At 39.9% G+C, this 7,437-nt stretch overlaps 1 protein-coding gene across 4 annotated transcripts in view; it reads right to left on the reverse strand.

Annotated features, from left to right (window-relative positions):
• Window positions 1-7,437, reverse strand: part of jmjd1cb (jumonji domain containing 1Cb) — a 129,966-nt gene that overhangs the window by 50,062 nt on the left and 72,467 nt on the right. Inside the window, exon 1 of one of the 4 annotated variants that reach the window (XM_037981722.1) lies at window positions 4,155-4,343. The exons of the other annotated variants lie outside the window; for them this stretch is intronic. The gene's annotated coding sequence lies outside the window, so the exon portion shown is untranslated. Of the gene's footprint in view, window positions 1-4,154; window positions 4,344-7,437 lie in introns of those variants that run through there. 4 annotated transcript variants of the gene reach the window in all.

Consider the following 7,437-nt stretch of genomic DNA (forward strand, 5'->3'; position numbering starts at 1 on the left):
CTTAAACTTTTGATCAGCTGAAAAAATCATGTTTGAGTGTAAATGCAGTTTGCAGAAAATTCCCTGCTCAAAAGTTCTTGTCTCTTGCACTGATTTTTTCCTTTAACATTGTGAAGCTCTACTTAGAACCTTCTTAAGATCCAATAGTGCAAAATGCAAAATCTTGCAATTTTTTGACTGGTCTTAAGATTTTGATCAGGAGTGTATTTTCTTCTATCGTCTCTATCGTTTCTATCGTCTCTATAGTTTCTGTCGTTTGGAAGTGGAAGCCAGGCCACTCTGCTGCACATCATTTTGAAAATTTATATTTATTTAGACATGCAGATCTCACTACTACAATTGAGTATTGATATTTTTCTACAATTTTCTACAAATCTTTTTTTTGATTGGATCCCAAACACTCCAGATGACTAGGGCCCTTTTTAAAGTATTTTGTTAGCACCTAGCATGATGAGACTGTGGTGGAGCTGTATGATCTGAAAGTACATCTAAATGTACAGTGATTTGCTGAACATAATACCAGAACTATATATTACATTTAACCAAGTTAGTAGCCTCACTGCAGAGTTTTGGACCAGATGCATTTTCTTTGCAAATTCAAGCTCCAACCACCCATCCATCCTGTCCTGTTCCTCTGGTCTTGTCCACACTGTCCACCTACAACCCACTGTCACAAACACAAGACTAACTTTGCAGCAATTCTTGTAATGTGTCTTTATTGTGTCCTGTTTGTCCTAACATAGCACATTAAGTGTGAGCACAACAAACTGTCTAAAAGCAGAGAATGCATATTAGCAAGCACTAATTTCAGCTGCCACTTCATGATTTAGGACCGCTTTATGATTCATGTCTTTGCTTATAAAATGACTATGTGCCCACACAGTTAAGATGAAGATTTGCAGTGAATTAAAGTTTACTCAACTCAAAGTACACACAAGATTAGCTGTATTGAGCAAAGGGGTTTGTAGGCAGGCCTGTCCTTTGATTTGAGATTTTAAAAAATGCTAAAAATCCCATCTTGGTTTCAATTTATTTTCTTTCATACTGTAATGGTATAACAGTCTTTCTCCCTCTCTTACACACACAAACACAGGGAGCAAGAGAGAACCTACTCAACTACAACTGGGTCACATCTGCCACAGAGTGCCAGGGAAAAAAAGGCTTTCTGTCACTGTGTATTTACAGACATAAATGAGAGATGAACAGAAAAAGACTTGCACTGACTGTAAACACCCAACAACTCCAAAACAGTAAATCTGGACAGGAACATGTTAACTAAAACATTCGTATAATAAGAGGCAAAAAATAAAATTGTAACACACTGTGAGCTTGTAAGAACAGAAACACACAAGCTCAAAATGAGCACAACATCAAATGAACAAAGATATGGGACGATGATCAGTCTCCAATATAAGACAACACTCTTTCTGTTGTAACTATGTGTGCCTGCATGGATAAATAATAAAGAAAACAGTGTCACACTACATAAACATGATGATAAAGCTAATGCATCTAGTCAGAGCATAAAAATCCCAAGCTTTCAAAGATAAACACATTCTGTTGAACCTGTGCAAAGATGGGCAGTATCTGAAACTGTTTTTCATGAGGAAATTTCACCCATACTACGAGATGAGTAAAAACAACAAACCCTTAAACTGACTGATGAAGCAACGTTGCATGTCTTCCTTCTCCTTGAAAAGGCCCGCCCACTTTTGGGTGAAAACAAATAGAGGGAATGCTGCTAGTATTACCTAATGATTCCCATGTTGCATTGTATTTTTGGCTGATTCTCTAAACAACAAGATATTTGTGGAAGATGCTTATTGTGATTTTAGGAGGAAACTTAGTTGACTGATTAATAAAAAAAAAATTGTTGAAAGTGACAGCACTAAAGTGCATGCAAACAGACAAAAAAACCTGTACTTTCATCTAGAGGAGAGCACACTTTTATTTTGTTTTTAATTATTTTCATTAGGGGCCACAACAGAAAAGAAGCAGAGGAAGATACTGTCTGAAGCCCTCCACACCAAAGCAAAACAAGAAAGTTTAGTTCAGGTGAAACACAAGAGCCTGAAGTTTCTGTTTCTGTTTCAAATCTGCTGTGTGGAAAGGTTTCCAGATAATCCACAGATTCAGTGAAGAGTGAGAGTTGGATGTATGGAATACCAATAGAGTCATAATCTGAGCACTCTGAAACTTCCTCTGGTGTCCAGTAAATATTATGAAATACACAGTTAGTCATTTAATAAGCTTCACCCATGTCTGAAGAGTACATTGATTGTACACCAAGAGAGTGTACAAGAGTACACTCTCTTGGTGTACAATTGGTCTCTTGGTCTAAGAGTACACATATTGTCATGCTACTGTTTTAGACTAAGATCGCTAAGATCGCCATTTTGGTCACACCTCATGCTCAGACTATAAATTGTGAATGACGCTCAACTCCTGACACATTAAAATTTAGCTCAATATCTGTAAAACTGATTAAGTAATTTTTATGTTGGCTAATGTCAATTATCTGTTGTGGCCATCTTGAACTTTGGACTGGTTCCTAAAGTTAGTCAGTTGTAGATGTCCACGCAGTGATTATTTCCTGAAAGTTTCATGAAAAAAGTCCAGTAGTTCACAAAATATTTCACTAACAGACAGACAGGGTTAACTTCAAGCATCTTGAGCAAACAGTTGGCGCTCAGAATATGTGTTAGGGATGACGCTCAGCTACTACCACACCAAATTTTAGGTCAATAAATGTGAAAGTGATTAAATTATGGCCATTTTTGTGTTTGTTTTTTAAGATCAGTTGGCTATGGCATCCATCTTGATTCCAAAAGTTGATTAGTTATAGATGTATACATCTATTGATTATATTCTGCAAGTTTCATTAAAACTCATCCAGTGATGCGTGAGATATTTTACTTTAAGTCAGACACATGCACAGATATTATCACCTTTTTGCCTTCGGCAGTGTGAGATAATTAGATGAATAAGATAATACAATATGATTTTTTACTTTTAACAAAAGTAAAATTGACAAACCCCTCTGTACATGATCTGTTACCTTTGAACCAAAACAAGGGATGTTTTCTGCTTCTGGGTGAATTATTGTTCATTTAAACTAAGCGAAAGAAACCCAGGATTTGGTGTTTGTTTGTTTTTTTCTTGTTGTATCAAAGCTTTAATTATTGACCTTAGTCCTCATTTAAAAGCTCATTAAAGAACTGTTCCTTCCATAGCTATTACTTCAACAGAGATTAGAAATAAATGATGAATTGCTCTAAATAATAACTATGATACATATTTTTCTTTTCTAGAACTTGAGGGGAAATTAAACTGGTGTTTTCATAAACAGAGCAGGATGTCTGAGATGTTATTCTATTGAAGGCATCTGTGTGTCTCCTTAAAATCTATATAAAGACAAACAAAACTGTACATTTGGAGTAATACAAAAATGCACAAGCTGTGCAAGTTATAAGTCACATGATGAATATCTGGCCTTTCAAAGCTGATTAACATTGGCAATCGATAATGTAATCAATGCTGTCTGAAGACAATACTGACAGCCTGTTTAGGGCTGAGACATTTCTCATATGATTATGAATAAGACACTGAACATGGCTTATAAAAACTGAGTCACGCAGAGAATGTGAGCTTGTGACTCCATTAAAACAAAGCGGCAGCTGTCACTTATCAGGAGTCGATCATTAAGATATGTCCGGGGAAGTCCACAAAATAAGACCTCAACTTCAGTTAAACAAAAAAATTATGAATTTAAAGGCACCCTCACATAAGTCTTAAATAAATATTTAGATTACTCCGAACCAGCTCTAATAACAGCATCTTTTCCACAATGACCATTAAGTATTAGAAGAAACCGAGCTCGGACAAAGCCACAGTTTAGATTACGTAATTTTTCTAGTAGGAAGATGGTATGATAGTGTAGAAGATGCTTTCCATGTAAACCTTTAAGATAAATGATAATAACAAAACAGTCTAGTCTAGAAAATGTCCAAAGTTCTCCAGCAGTTTCTTACTGGTCTTCTTTCTTATCAGTATCACAGCAAAGTCTTTTTTAATCATTAATGACAAAAGAAGGACATTGTTTAAAAAAAATAAAAGGCTTCATTAAAAGTAGAGAATATAACCTTTGAGATTACCTTTCTGCTCAGTCTCCAAGCATTGAGTAATGGCTGCGTTAAAAAAATTTAAAAAATAAACGTTAAGGCTAGCTTTGATCCATCAAAGACAAAGGATGGCGAGGGTGGGATAGACAGAGTGATTTTCTCCTGAGGTAAAAAAACCAGATGGTGGAACGGAGGAGAAAACAGAGCAGAGGACGAGCTACACAGCCGACATTTTAACTGCTGCTGACAAAACAGAGAGAGAGAAAGGGAGAGAGAGGGAGGAAGGAAGAGAGGAGGGAGGAGGGGGGAGGGCGGGACTGAGGCAGGGCCAACCGACACTCACTTCCTCTCTTTCTGCATATATGAGTGTGACGCAGGCTTGTTCTATCTTTCACTTTCTCTCCTTCAGCCTACTAGAGAAAAAGTCCTTCGCAGCGACTATTTCTTGAAAAGAACTAGATACAGTTCTAGTTCTAGCTAGCTCACCTGTCCATAGACTGCTGCAAAGTTAATTACCTCTCCTTCAAATGGGCACTAGCTGCAGTCTCTTCAGCCTTCACCATAGACTGGAGCACCTGACCACTATTTGTGGTTAATTCTCAGTTTTAACACAGCAGCTAACACAGTTTTTCTCTTTTGCACACTACACAGCAATTAGCACGGGCCACTTTCGGTTAGCAAACCAGTGACCGAAATGGATTATGCTCCCCCTCACAAAAGAGAAGGGGGCTGCCAACTAAGTCTTAAGTAAGGATTTACACCAAAAGTCTTCAACCTGCCTTGTGCTAAAACATGCCGGCCTGAAGATTGAGGTTCCCAGCTTGTGCCCGGACTGACCCCTGCATCACCATGAAGAGCAATTGAGGCACGCTCTCCGGGAAGGATCTGTATTAGTTGATGAGAGGGCTGCTGCCAACTAAGGTTGGGCAATATGTAAAATTTTTTCAACCTATATTCGTCAGTCCAACAAATGATGTCTGGACGTTTTTTTTGGGGGGAACGCGTCTTTAGCACTGCTGGTAATATTGTTAACAATCTGCGCACCCTACTGAAACCCAATAAGGTAAACATGCTTGTTTTCTTGTCAAAGACTTTATAACCTCTTTCTGGAAGGAATAGTTTCCCTTTATCTTCTTGTCCTGATTCTGAGACATTGTAGTTTTTAGAAATATTCAGTCATTTATTTATTTTGTATGCGCCAAATCACTCAGTAGAAGACTAAAAACAGTGGCAAAGTTTTTTTCTTTTTTTAATGGAAGCACACACGTTTTGTGCTGGAGGAGTTTTTTGTTTGGTTTTGGTTTAAGTTTATATTTGTGGTTTCACACTTAGCAGAGTTTGTAAGACAGAAACACTGGAACTGTAAGTACAGTTATACTGGTTTTAAAAAAGCCAGTCTCTGTTTTCCTTCCCACCACTGTGGTTATTTTTCAAATAAATGTTTTCTGAACATGCGCTACTCTTTCTTTCTCTTACAAGTTTGAGTGAATAAATTGGCGCTGCACTTGGCTGCACACAGGGGAGGGTGGAGTGGGGAGTAAATAAATTAAAATAAAATCGTTCTTAAAAAAATGACTGTTGAATGGCTCAGCCTATCGTCGACGGTCGATAAATTTTTCCAACCTTACTGCCAACAATAAGTGGGATGAAGATGTGGATATTGAATCATGTGCTACAGCTAGCTGGGGCTCTCAGCAGGACATAGCCGGAGAGGCCCCACCTGTTGAGGGCAGCCTGGAGCTGGACGATGAGGATGATGATGAGGAAATCTAAAAGCACTTTGTGTCCAAGGATGACGATTATGATTAACTCTTCATTTCAAGCACTCAGGCTACAAAGTCTAGCACTTTGTAGATCTATCGGGATGAGAAAGACAGGGCAACAGTCTCTCCCACTATGCGCATGGACATGCAGACAGTGTACAAACATGCTGACTCTGGGTTCATTGTCCACTGGCTTTTAGCGGCAACAGAGACCACCAGATCTTATTTTGAAATGAAGGAGGACTGCAAAACAGTTGCTGTCCATCTTCTCTGCGGAGCTGGATAAGGTCGCAGTGGTTGCCGCTGGTGGCAACCCACAGATGCCAATGTCTTCCAGAACCTCCAGATTGCTATCAAAGACCAACTGCTCCCAGTCCATCTTGACTGAGAGAACCTACAGAGTTGCGGCTGTTGCTATTAGGGTGCACAATGTTTCCTCCATACTCTCAGTGTACCAAGCTAAGCTGTGAAAGAACATGGCAATCAAGCCTGACCCTGATATGTGGGAGGAAATCACTGTTATCATGGATATTTGCCTGACTGTGAAGCTGCGCAATCCAAGTCACTGGGGAAAAAAATGTGGATGATGGAACTGCTAGAAAGAGCTAGGTGGTTGAACTTGACCAACCTGTCAGACAGAAAGGAAAAAGGACATTCTGGACATTACTATCATGTCTAAGGGCATTTTAGCTCCAACTTCTCTCTCTGCTACTGGTGGAAGGCGGGCGCGTTTCCTTTCTCTCTGTCTCCTGAACCCGCCTGCCCAGATGAGACATCATTCGCTGGATACACAATGGATTCCTGGAGGAAATGGAATATTGTTTGTCTATCGATTTTGTCAGTGGATGACGTAGAAGATCTTTACATATTTGGGTTTTTGATAACAGGATTTCTGGTGTTTGGATTAGGCAGTTACCTGACTTATCGTCAAATTTGTTTGATGGGTTCGGCGGTCAACACTCAGACTGTGTTGTTACGGAAGCTAAATCCAAGTTGGATGCGATCCTTTTACAGGACCGCAGACTAAAATGCGGTTCTAGGACCCAGGAATTATATGGGTTACATCTTGGAGAAAATTGCTCACTCGAATCAGGCGGAATGGACTTGGAATGTGGCTGTTTGGATTCGCCATTGAGAAGTATCAGCAAGACTTTCAAGGCAGATGGAAAACATAATGTCGGGCTGACCCAAAACAATTATTGTTATGTGAATCTGGCTCCCTTCGCTGGCCTTGGCTCTCTTAAGCCTCCCTGGTAAGGTCTATTTGGGGGTTCTGGAGAGGAGGGTCCGTCGGATAGTCGAACCTCAGATTTAGGAAGAGCTGTGTGGTTTTCCTCCTGGTCGTGGAACACTGGACCAGCTCTATACCCTCAGCAGGGTGCATGGGAGTTCACCCAACCAGTCTACATGTGTTTTGTGGACTTGGAGAAGGCGTTCGACCGTGTCCCTCTGGGAATCTTGTGGGGGGTGCTCCGGGAGTATGGGGTACCAGGCCCTTTGATACGGGCTGTTAGGTCCCTATATGACCGGTGCCAGAGCTTGGTCCGCATTGC

The sequence above is a fragment of the Kryptolebias marmoratus genome, linkage group LG2 (assembly GCF_001649575.2).
Source record: "Kryptolebias marmoratus isolate JLee-2015 linkage group LG2, ASM164957v2, whole genome shotgun sequence".
NCBI classification, from domain to species: Eukaryota; Metazoa; Chordata; class Actinopteri; order Cyprinodontiformes; family Rivulidae; genus Kryptolebias; species Kryptolebias marmoratus.